This window comes from Tenrec ecaudatus, chromosome 1, assembly GCF_050624435.1.
Source record: "Tenrec ecaudatus isolate mTenEca1 chromosome 1, mTenEca1.hap1, whole genome shotgun sequence".
Taxonomy (NCBI): Eukaryota; Metazoa; Chordata; class Mammalia; order Afrosoricida; family Tenrecidae; genus Tenrec; species Tenrec ecaudatus.
Window position 1 is genome coordinate 156,861,910 of NC_134530.1, and position 13,611 is coordinate 156,875,520.

Genomic DNA, 13,611 nt, shown 5'->3' on the forward strand with positions numbered 1-13,611 from the left:
TCTGCTCCCCCACCTCCACCTCCTGTTGTCACCTATCAAACCTAGTCCTCTGTGAGTCCAAGAAAGACATTTTCTACATTCCCACAAAAACAGAGTCCCTGGGCTTGATGGTTAGGTCTATGGCACTTATTTTGTCCTACCTCCTAGTACATCAGGTGGTGTACTTACTAGCCCTTGCATGGATACTAAGGCCTTTAGGAAAGAGTTCTCATTTACTTTTCATATTATATAGATCAATTAGTAGGAATTCAAATATTTGTTGAAATAGTGTGAGAATAACTGACTAGCAATTTAGAAAAAGTATTAGACTTCTACCATATGTGATCATAAACTCCAGATGGCTCAAGCATTTAAATATAAACTGAGAATACAGAAGAGTCATTTTTATGGTGTATGACTAACAACTACCCATGGAAGCTTCCCCTTGTATTTCACTAAAACAGCCAGGATGTTAAGGTGGAGACTCAAAACCTTACTGAAAACAGACAACCATCCTATTCCAGAAGATGAGAGGAAATGATCCTAGTTACAAAGAAAGTTGAACTGAGATTTCCAGGAAGCAATGGTTGTTTAGAAATCTGGGATCTTCAACAGCCAATAAATGAGTAGCCATTTCAGTATGTCATTCAAGTTCCAGTGTAAGGCTGTCCCATATCTCTGCCTTTCTGCTAGTAGAGTCCAGTTACCTCCTCTCTGCTTTGAACTGTATGCCCTCCAGCCTTCTCGGAAATGCTAGTCTGCCAATTATACCTTCACTTTTATTTTTAACTTCTTTCTTTAAATTGGAACCTTCTCATTGACTTAAGGCCAGCTCTCTTCCATTTAAAAAAAGGTTCTCAATTTCTCATTACCTTCCTTGTCACAGCCAAACCTCAGAACAGTTGTCCCTAATCACTGTTGTCATTGCTTTCCCCCCAGTCTTCAATCAACTCCATTTTGACTCTCTGCTCACCCCACTGAGAGAGTTCTTATTAAGACTACTAATGACCTCCCAAGTCCCTAAATCCAGAGAACGTTTTTCAGTTCTCATCTTGACTTCTCAGCAGAGTTCAACACTGTCAACCACTTGCCCCTTGTGAAACACTCTAGCCTTGGTGTCTGTGACAAGATAACTTTTCTAGGACAGAATAAGCTCCAAGAGTTTATATGATCTTTGTACAGTCTCTTGGTGCTACAATGTTTGCATAACATTAAATGATGGAGTTTTCCAAGACTCATTCACAGGGTCTCCTCTCATATTCTGAACACTCTCCCAAGACTACATCATTTGTGCACACGTGAATCATTTCATATCTCTAGCCCAGTTATATGCTAGACCTATAAATTCAGTTGCCTACTTGATATTTTTTCTGAATATTTCAAAATTATCTCAAATTTACATGCACAAAATTGAATCAGTGATTAATTATTTTTCTCCCAAATATATCCATTTGTTTATGTCAGTCAACAATGTAAAAGTTGGCTTTCATATTTCCCTCAGTCTCTAGAAACTCAAGACTTACCAAGCTCTAGCCATTTTTCTTTCCAAGTATCTCTTGGATTTATCCACTTTTCTCTGTATCCACTAGTAGTTTTAGATAGGCTATCGTATTTCACCTGGAAAACCATGTAAACCTCCTTTTCCCCAGTATTGACTCTAGCTTCCCCAAAAAATTGTTCTAAAAAAAGAGATAGCAGCTGATTTGTCTTTTTAAAACAAAGTCAGTTCATGAAAATGTCAATGGTCCTTAATGGTCTTTGGATCAAAACCAGAATTCATTCTCTCTCTTTTTTTAAAGACCAGAATTCTTAAGATGACTCATTTTCTGCATCTTTCAACTGCCACATTGCAAACATTGTGGATAACAGAAAGTAAACTCTAGTCCCTGCCAAGATGTGAAAATAACATGAATTGGTCCAAAATCAACCTAGAAAAACTAAAAATGGCAGCATAAAATCCAGGAAATAATCAGACAACCACAAAAACTGCCCAGGGTAATGGGAAGTGATTTGAATGAATCTGTGGGGTAGTTGGTGGCTGGAGTGGTTGTGGAGGATTGTTCAAGAAGAGATGTTCTGATCATGCTTTTCCCATCCTTTCCCTCGGATACATTATTGACTGCCATCTTTCTGCAGGGATTTGAGGCAATAGCCCAGGTATTCACAGGGTAAAAGTTGGGCGAGAATAGGAAAAAGAATCGATAGTACAATCATAAACCAAACACTGCAATCGAGTCAATTCCAATTCATAGTGACCCTCCTGGAAAGAGTAGAACTGCCCCTGTGAGTTTCTGAGACCGTAACTCTTACAGAGGAGTCGAAAGCCCCATCTCTGGCTGCGCAGCTGGTGTTTTCATACTGCAGACCCTGTGGTTGGCAGCCCAACAGCCACTGCCCCACTGGAGCTCCACGGTAAGTACAACAGATACACTAAAAATATACTAACGGTAAATATCACCAGTCTGAAACTAGATTTTAAAAAATTAACCCAGTATATTTAGTGGAACTAAAACATGGTATATTAAACTAAAAAAAAAGAAAAAAATTAAGTTTGATGAGTGAAAGACCTGTTTCTGTAGGGTTTGATCTAAAGATGGTCTGTTTCTAATATGTCTCCGAATGAACCAAATCCGATGCTATCAAGTAGATTCCAACTCATAGCAGCTCTATTGGCCAGAGGAGCACTGAAATCTACTCCAGGGGGTTTCAAACCGGTCTTCAAGGAAGCAGCTTGCCTAGTCATTCTCCCATGGAGTGGCCAGTGGGTTCAAACTACTGACCCCTCAATGAAGAGTGCAAACTTCCCACAAAGAGAACAACGGAGAAAATACTCTGAGGCAGTTCTGTCTCAGAACAAGAACAGGGTAGGGTGCGGCTGTAGGGAAAGATGACCTAGAAGATCAAATAAAGAGAGATCCCAGCACTCAGGTGAACAATATGATAACTTCAAGAAACCTAATATGCAGATAATGAGTTCTAAAGAAATGGGAATGGAAGCCAATGCATTGCTATATTAAAGGATGTGTTGATTATATAAATTTAAATTTTTGAGTACTAACTATGGTTGACTTAAAGACAATTTGTAGGCATATTCTAGTCAAATCTGAACAGACTAGTGATGAACAGTGGCTGGTGGGCTCAAATCACCAACATTTAGGTTAGCAACTGAGCACTTAATCATTATACCGCTGGAGTTCATATATACTTATATTAGGCTGGTACCAAATAAGCTCGCTATCTATCTATCTATCTATCTATATATATACACACACATCTGTAGATGTATATACATATATAGTAGAGTGTGTGTGTGTAGAAAAAGTTTCATTTCAAGAAAATGACTCATACAATTATAGAAACAGTTCCAGTACATGTGTCAGATGTTAAGGCTTCTCCTGAATGTATGTTTCTATATTTTTTTGTATATGAAACCCTGGATGGGTGAACTATAGAGACAACTAGAAAAAGTGTTCCTAGAGGTACAGTGTGAGGAGGGAGGCAGATAAGGGGGATATCAAGGAGTACAAAAAGGAAGGAAATCTTTTGAAACTGTGATAGTGCATGTACAACACCGCTTGATATGATTCAACTATGGAATGGTATGATGTCTGGATTAAACAATCACCTTATAAAATGGTTTGAAAAAAATTATGAAGAAAATAAGACATAAATCAGTTTATATAAACATAGCACCTGGATATGTAAAGCAAAACCCAAAGAAATAAAGCAAAAGACTCATAGAAATACAAATTATACAAATAAAATTTTCAACGGAAACAACAAAGAAACTTTATAATGATACAACCTTTAGATGACAAAACCGTGCTTGCTGAAACTGAGGAATTAAGCACTTGCTCATGAAAATCAAGGATTATAGTCTTGAAGGATTATAGAGTATTTAATAAAGAGCAAGGTTGTTGCTTTGAGGACTGATGTGTGCCTGACCCAAACCATGGTCTTTTCCATTGCATCATATGCGTGTGAAAGTTGGACATTGAACTAGGAAGACCAAAGAAGAATCAATGCATTTGAATTGTGCTGGGGAAGAATATTGAAAGTACCATGAACTGCTAAAAGGAGAAACTCATCTGTCTTAGAAGAAATAAGACCAGAGTGCTCCTTAGAGGCAAGGATGGCAAGGCTTCATCTTACATACTTCAGACATATTGTCAGGAGAGACCAGTCCCTGGAGCAGGACATCACGTTTGGTACAGTGGAGAGGTAGTGGGAAAAGGGAGACAAGGAGATGGATTGGTACGGGAGCTGCATCAGTGAGCTCAGACATAGGCATAATTGTGATGGCGCAGGACTGGATAGTGTTTCTGTTGTGCATTGGATTGGAGAAGATGATATCTAACAACAATAACAGGAGAGAAAGACTTGGAGCAACTGAGTAAATATAATCAATGAATTTGATCTGCTAGTTAATATGTAAGAAATAAAGCTTTTACAACCTTAGCAAAAGCAATGTGTGCTTTTCATTTGTCTATGAGACATCTACAAAAACTGACTATGTAATTGTTCCGGAAGCATTCCAAGGTAGGATGATTGAAATGATCTAATCTTGGGAACTGTAATAGTTAATTTTATGCCTAAACTTGGCAAAGTTGGGGTTAGCCAATAACTAGTTTATTTGCAATTTTGTAATGTAATCACTTTCCACTATATAGTACAAATCAATCATCCTGTTAATAATTTCCTTAAGGTGTGTTCTGTCTCCATATAAATAGGTATTTGGACAGAATTCACACTGTCTTCACTTTTCACACTTTCATCACCTGTGCATCTGGGATAAAACCTGTAGGAGTCCCCAGCTTGTATCCTGACCTGCATGCAGTGGTTCTGCTAAAACTACCATTTACCCATGGACTTAACAGAATGCCTTACCTACCATTATGGTATTATGGTGGTTATGTAATCTGGTGTCAATCTGAGGATTCAGAGTGAAGGGGTGGAGTCTAGTCTGTCAAATCAGGTCATAGCTTGATGACCTAATTTGAGGCACAATGGAGATTGTGCTGGATTCTCTGGAAGTGGTACACATGCTCAGTCCCTATAAGACATCCTCATTGACAAGCCAGATGGAGACAAGCTGATGGCAGTCGGAGCTGAAGGAACCACATGGAGACCCCTGTCAGCACTGAGATGCCTCTACTGCCACTGGATCCACAAGACTTCCATCGCTGGCCTGTGATCTTCTTGCACTCGACATCATTGCATGTGTTTCATGAGTCTGAAGAGGACTTACTAGATTGGTATCAGACATATGGGCTAATATAGGACTTATGGACTTGATCTGGACTGAGTTTTCTGAATGTACAATTGCTCTTTTCTTTTTAAAATAATTTTATGGGGGTTTGTACAATTTTTATCACCATCCATCCATTGTGTCAAGCACATTTGTACATTTGTAGCCATCATCATTTTCAAAATTCTTTTTCTTTCTACTTGAGCCTTTGGCATCAGCTCCTCAATTTTCCCCTCACTCCCCAACCACCCTCCCTCATGCATCCTTGATAATTTATAAATTATTATTTTGTCATATCTTACACTGTCTGACGTCTCCCTTCACCCACTTTTCTGTTGTTCATTCCCCAGATCCTTGTAATTGGTTCCCCTTTTCTACCCCACCTTCCCTCCACCCTCCAGGTATCGCCACTCACCACTGGTCATGAAGGGGTCATCTGTCCTGGATTCCCTGTGTTTCCAATTCCTATCTGTACCAGTGTACATTCTCTGGTCCAGTTGGATATGTAAGGTAGAACTGGGATCATGATAGTGGAGGGGAGGAAGCATTTAAGAACTAGAGGAAAGTTGTATGTTTCATCATTACACTGCACCCTGACTGGCTCATTTCCTCCCTGTGACCCTTCTGTAAGGGGATGTCCAGTTGCCTACAGATGGGCTTTGGGTCCCCACTCTGCACCCCCCCCTCATCCACAATATGTTTTTGTTCTTTAGTGCCTGATCCCTGATCCTATCAATATCTATGTACCTATATTTATAGGTTTAGTATTACGGTAGCAGATGGACATTGGGCCTCTACTGCAAGTACTCCCTCAATGTAAGACCATTTTGTTCTATTAAACTGGCATTCCATGATGCTCACCTTCCCAACACGATCCCTGAAGACAAAGTGGGTATATAAGCAAATGTGAAGAAAGCTGGTGGTGCCTTGCTATCAAAAGACATAGCATCTGGTGTCTTAAAGGCTTGAAGATAAACAAGTGGCCATCTAGCTGAGAAGCAACAAAACCCATACGGATAAAGCTCTTATACACATGTGTCTGTGAATTTGTTTCTCTAGTTTCTCTAGACTAACAGTATTTCACATAGCATTGTCTTTTATCAAGGAATTCACTTCATAGTAAATGAAGTTCAGCAATGAGCCCAAGCTCATGGAATTCATTGGTCTTACCATGTCCACTATCAGCCTGAAGCAGCTGGCTTGGCAGAATAGTGAAAGGCTTTTTGAGCACTCAGATATCCTGCTACCCAGATGCCTGTCACTTGGAGGACTTGGCAGTGTTCTCCAGGAAACTTTATACTCTACACTAGTGTCCAATATATAGTGCTCTTTCCCCCACAGCCAGGAGTCAAGTGATGGAGTAGCATGAGTCACTATTACCCCTAGGGACTCACTTGCTAAAAGCTTGCTTCCTGACCTTGTGGCCCAGTCCACATTCTCCAGGTCTACAGGTCTTACTTCCAAAGGAAGGGATGCTCCTACTAGGAACACCAACAATGGTTCTTTTGAACGAGAATTTAACAGTGCCATACGCTTTGGGCTTTTTGTGCCCCTTACTCAACAGGCAAAAAAGAGAGTTACTATGCTGGCTAGTGTGATTGATCCTCGTTGTGGGTGGGAAATTAGATAATTATTAAATAATGGAGATAAAAATGTATTATGAATTAAGTTGATCCCTTAGGACTGCACTTAATATTGCTATGACTTATGATTTAAGTCAGTGGAAAGAATGAAGATTTGTGTCATATCCCATCCAGCAAAAACCATGACTAGCTGATGAGCGTGCTGAGGGCAAAGGGAATGTGGAATTAAGGAGTGAAAGGAGGCATTATAGACACACCTGTGATGGTGTGACCAGTTGTAGAAGTGTCCTTTGTGTGTGTGTAGATAGATATATTACAAATAGCTTCTTTTCCTTGTATTGTTAATATGTGTATATATGTATACATGCACACATACAAACAAAATGCATGCACACCTCACATACAAAGCAGTGACTGATGGTTCAGTGGTAGAATTATTGAGTAGCATGCAGTAAGATGTGGATTTCATTCCCAACCAGTGCACCTCATACAAAGCAGCCACCCATCTGTCAAGGGAGGCTTGAACGTTCTGATGCTAAACAAGTTTCAGCAGTGCTTACTAAGATGGACTGGGAAGAAAGACCTTGTGATCTATTTCCAAAATTCAGACAATGAAAAAACACTGGATTTCAACCGTCTGATCCCCAATGTTCATGGATATATCACAGGAAGGGGCAGTGTTCATTCTATTGTGCATAGGGTTTCTATGATTGAAGGCTGATTTGATGGGAGCTAACAATATAATATAAACCTATATATCAATTTTCTTAAGTCTGTTATTTCATTACTTAAAACAGAATGCAAAAGGAATTAGCATATTTAGTTATATGCATGTTAGTTTCATCAGGTGAGGCAGAAATATGACTACAAATGTTTTCATTTGGAGATTATATATGACTTAAGGAATTATGTATGGGTGACCCGTTGAGAAGGGGTAGGCTATGACGGTTAAGTTAGTTTCCGTATATTGTTTCCTGCCTCCAGATAATACACAGATATTTTGCTAGCACTCTTTCTCTAGATGGCAATCTTTCCATTGCTTGATCTTGAAATATATGCCTGCCACCTGACAGAGGTTTTGACCTCGTCAGCCCCCAATATAATGTGAATCAGTAGGAGTCACCAACCTGTTGCTAGGCATACCGATTTCAGATTTGATCCGATGAATCCACTCTTTGGTGTAAACCAATCTCTATGTGTGTGCATCACTGATTCTGTTTCTCTAGAGAACCCGCACTGAGAGTCAGAAAAAGAATTTAAAAATTGAACAAAACCTAAGGGACACCATCAGGAGAGCCAATATAGGAATCCTAGGAGAAGGGACATGAGAAGGGGATAGAAAAAGTTATGCAAAGAATAGTGGTAGAAAATATGTTTGATGAAGGTCATGAATCGACACTTACTGGTTGCCATTGAGTCAGTTCTGACTCGTGACCCTGTGCACAACAGAGCCAAACACTGCACTGTCCTGTGCCATCATTGCAATTGTGCCTGTGCCTGAGCCCATTGTTGCAGCCACTGTGTCAGGCCATCTCCTTGAGGCTCTTCCTCTTTTCACTACCTCTCCCCTGTACCAAACATGATGTCCTTCTCCAGGGGACTGGTCTCTCCTGACAATATGTCCGAAATATGTAAGATGAAGCCTTGCCATCCTTTTCTCTAAGGAGCACACTGGCCTTACTTCTTGTAAGACAGATGAGTTTGTCCTTTTAGCAGTCCATAGTACTTTCAATATTCTTCCCCAGCACCACCATTCAAATGCATTGATTCTTCTTTGGTCTTCCTAGTTCAATGTCCAACTTTCACATGCACATGATGCAATGGGAAATACCATGGTTTGGGTCAGGTGCACTTTAGTCCTCAAAACACCATCCTTGCTCTTCATTCAATACTCTAAAGAGGTCTTGTGCAGCAGATTTACCTGATCCTATCTATCTTTGATCTCTTCACTGAGGCTTCCATGAACATTGATTGTGGATCCAACTATGACAAAATCCTTGAAATCTTCAACCTTTCTCCATTTATCATGACAGTACCTATTGGTCCAGTTGTGGAGATTTTGGTCTTTACATTGACTTATAATCCACACTGAAGGCTACAATCTTCATAAGCAAGTGCTTCAAGTCCTCCTCACAACAAGCAAGGTTGTCATCTGCATACCTCAAGTTGTTAATAAGACTTCCTGATGTCAAGAATCGAGCTTGTCTGATGATTTTCTCAGCTTACAGATTGAACAAGTATGGTGAGAGGATACAACTCTTGACACACACCTTTCCTGGATTTTAAACCATGTAGCATGCCCTTATTCTATGGACAACTGCTTCTTGATCCATGTCCAAGTTTCATAGGAGCACAATGAAGTGTTCTGGAATTTTCAAAGTTTTCCACACAGTTGAATGCCTTGGGATAGTCACAAAACACAAGTAAACATATATTTGGTATTCTCTTCTTTGTGGCAAGATCCACCTGGCATCAGCAATGATATCTCTTGTTCTAAATCCTCTTCTAGCTCTGGCCTGAATTTATGGCAGCTTCCTGTCAATGCACAGCTGCAACCATTGTTGGATGATCTTCAGCAAAATTTGACTTGCATCTGATAACCATGCTATTCTATAGTTTAAGCATTTTGTTGGGTCACTTTTATTTGGAATGGGTACAAATATGGATCTCTTTCAGTCACTTTGCCAAATAGTTGCCTTCCAAATAACCTGGCACAGAAGAGTTTGTGCTTCCAGTGCTTCAGCAGCTTGGTGAAACATCTCGATTGGTATTCCATCAATTCCTGCGATTTTGATAATGCGTTCAATGCAGCTTGAACGTCTTCCTTCAGCACCGTTGGTTCTTGTTCATATGCTACCTCCTAAAATGGTGGACTGTCCACTAGTTCTTTTTGGTACAGTGATTCTGTGTATTGTTTCTTTCTTCTTTTGACAATTCCTGCATCATTCAATATTTTGCCCATAGAATCTTTCAAGATTGCAATTTGAAGCTTGAATTTTTCGTGAGCTTTTTCAACTTGCGTTATGCTGAATATGTTCTTCCTTTTAGGTTTTCTAACTCGAGGTGTTTGCGCACATTTCATTATAATATTTTACTTTGTCTTGAGATGCCCTTTTAAAGTTTCTGTTTAGCTCTTTGACTTCATTATTTCTTCCATTTGGTGTAGCTACTTTACCCTTATGAGCAAGTTTCAGCATCTCTTCTGACATCCACTCTGATCTTTTCTTTCTTTCCTACCATTTCCATGATCTTTGTTTTCCTCATGAATTATAGTCTTGATACCCTCCCACAGATCATCAGACCTTCTGTCATTAGTGTTCAATGCATCAGCTCTATTCTTGAGATGTTCTCTAAATTCAAGAGGAATAGACTTAAGGAAGTATTTTGGCTCTGGTGGCCTTGTTTTAACTTTCTTCAACTTTACTCTGAACTTAGATATAATCAATTGATGATTTGTTCCATAGTCAGCCCCTGGCCTGGTTTTAGCTGCTAATATTGAGCTTCTCCATAGTCTCTTCCTACAGGTGCGGTCAATTTGATTTCTGTGCATTCATTCTGAAGAAGTCCACGTGAACTTTGTGTGGTTAAAGAAAGGTATTTGCTATGAACAAAACATTAGTCTGGCAAGATTCTATCATGCGATCTGCAGCTTCATTTTTATCACCAAGTCCACGTTTACTAACTACTGTTCCTACTCTTTGTTTCCAACGTCTGCATTCCAATTGCCAGTAATTATTGATACATCTTCATTGCATGTTTGACCAATTTCCCAATGAAGTCGTTGGTGGACTTTACCCGACTCACATCACCATGGTCCACTCCACTCTGAGAAAGCAGCTCCCTTTCAGTCACATCTCTAGTGCCCTCCAACGGTGGGGGCAAGGGGATCCTCAGGCACTGTGTCCAACAATATTCTACTTCCACCCATTAGGCTTTCAGTATCTGCCAATGTTTTGAAGCTATGCATAAGGTTTTCTCAGTAGCTGCTTCTTCCAAAGTGGGGAGCTGATCCTTTCTCTGTTGTCTATTCTCCATCTGGAAGTTCAGCTGAAACCTGTTCACTTTGGGTAATCCTCCTGGCAAGTAAAATAGCAGTGACACAGCTTCCAGCATCACAGCAATATTCAAACCACCACAGTATGACAAACTGGCACACAAGTGGTGGGAACCTAAACATACAAGACGCTAAATGAGCTCCAGACTCACGCAAGATAAATTCAAGGAGACATGCACTGAAACACAATAGTCAACTCTGAAAAACAAAAGATAGAAAAGCTTGACTGCAGAAAGGCAAAAGTGAAACAACACATAAAGTGGTCCCATTGACTAGATGACATGCCAACTTTCCACAAACAAAAGAAGCCAGAAATCAGCGAGTGGGATGGCATCTTTAAAGTATTATAAGAAAAGAACTGTCAACCAAGAATTCTCTATCTGGAAAATCTTTCTCTTTTTTCAACGTTTTATTAGGGGCTCATACAACTCATCGCAATTCATACATACATCAATTGTGTAAAGCACATCTGCGCATTCATTGCCCTCATCATTTTCAAAGCATTTGCTCTCCACTTAAGCCCTTGGCATCAGGTCCTCTTTTTTTCCCCCTCCCTTCCCACTTCCCCCTCCCTCATGAGCCCTTGATAACTTACAGATTATTATTTTGTCACATCTTGCCCTGTCTGACGTCTCCCTTCAACCACTTTTCTGTTGTCCATCCCCCAGGGAGGAGGTCACATGTAGATCCTTGTAATCGGTTCCCTCTTTCCAACCCACTCTCCCTCTACTCTCCCAGCATCGCCCCTCACACTCCTGGTCCTGAAGGGATCATCTGCCCTAGATTCCCTGTGCCTCCAGCTCCTATCTGCACCAGTGTACATCCTCTGGTCTAGCCAGACTTGCAAGGTAGAATTTGGATCATGATAGTGTGTGTGGGGTGGGGGGTTGGGGGGTGGGGTGCAGGAAGCATTTAGGGACCAGAGGAAAGCTGTATTCTTCGTCGGTGCTACATCACACCCTGACGGACTCATCTCCTCTAGACCGCTCTGCAAGGGGATCGATCTCCAGTGGCCGACAAATGGGTTTTGGGTCTCCACTCTGTACTTCCCCCTTCATTCACTATGGTAAGATTTTTTTGCTCTGATGATGCCTTATACCTGATCCCTTTGACACCTCATGATCGCACAGGCTGGTGTGCTTCTTCCATGTGGGCTTTGTTGCTTCTGAACTAGATGACTTCTTATTTATCTTAGCCTTTAAGATCTCAGACGCTATACCTTTTGATAGCTGGGCACCATCAGCTTTCTTCACCACATTTGCTCATTCACCCATTTGTCCTCAGCGATCATATCATGGAGGTGTACACCCAACGATATGATTTTTTTGTTCTTTGATGCCTGATGACTGATCTCTTCAGAAGCTCATGATCACACAGGCTGGTGGGTTCTTCCTTGTGGGCTTTGTTGCTTCTGAGCTAGATGGCCGCTTGTTTACCTTCAAGCCTTTAAGACCCCAGATGCTATATCTTTTGATAGCCAGGCACCATCAGCTTTCTTCACCACATTTGCTTATTCATCCACTTTGGCTGTATTGGTTGTGTCAGGACGATGAGCATCACAGAATGTCAATTTAATAGAAGAAAGTATTCTTGCATTGAGGGAGTACTTGAGTCAAGGCCCAATGTCCTTCTTCCACCTTAATACTAAACCTATAAATATAGGCACATAGATCTATTTCCCCATCATATATATTTGCATATGTACATGTCTTTGTCTAGGCCTCTATAAATGCCCTTTACCTCCCAGCTCTTTCCTCTATTTCCCTTGACTTTCCTCCTGTCCCACTATCATGCTCTGTCCCCACCTGGGTTTCAGCAATACCTCTTTATTACATTACCCTTGATCATGCCCTACCAGGCCTCCCACACCTACCTCACCACCAATTTGTTGTTCCCTTGTCCCTGGGTTTATTAACACCACTTCCTTACCCCCCACCTCCCGCATCCCATGTCCCCCCAATGCTGTCGGTTCCTTTGTTTTTCCTCCAGATAGTTCATCCAGCCTATCTTATTTAGACAGATCTGCAGAGATAATAACATGCACAAAAACAAGACAGATCAAAAACAAGCAACAGTATACAACAAAACAACAACAAACCACTGACAAAGAACAAAATACATCAAGAAGGAAAAGCTTGCAGTTAGTTCAAAGATCGTTTGTTGGCCTTTAGGCATGTTTTCCAGTCCAGTGTGTTGGGGCACCATGCCCTGGGCCCAAAGTCCACTTTCAGCATTACCTGGAGACCTTGCGCTCCATTCTCTTGCTGTTCCGCTGCACTCCCCCAGTGCTTTGCCTCGGTGTGGTGGGATCAGGTCAGGTGCAATTCCCACACTGTGTCTCCGGTGCTGTCCCCTGCAGGGCCATGTGTCAGTGAGGGACGTCATATCTTATAGTGGGGCACAATTTTATAATCTATAAATAGTAATGCATCATAATTAAATAGAGTTTATTCCAGGAATGCAAGGTTGGATCAATAATCAAATTAATTATTTAATAATTCATTTAAAACAATTCAATGACTTGAAAATAAGTTGATATGCTTTATTATATTAACAGACTGAAGGAGAACACATATAATTTCAATAATTACAGCAAGTATATCTAAAAAAATTCAACACCCATACATGATATAAACTTCTAGAAAAGTAGGATGAAAACTTGTTAAAAAAACAAAGTATATATATGATAAACTTATAGCCAACATTACCTTTAATTGGGAGCTGAATTCTTCTCCCCTACAATCAAG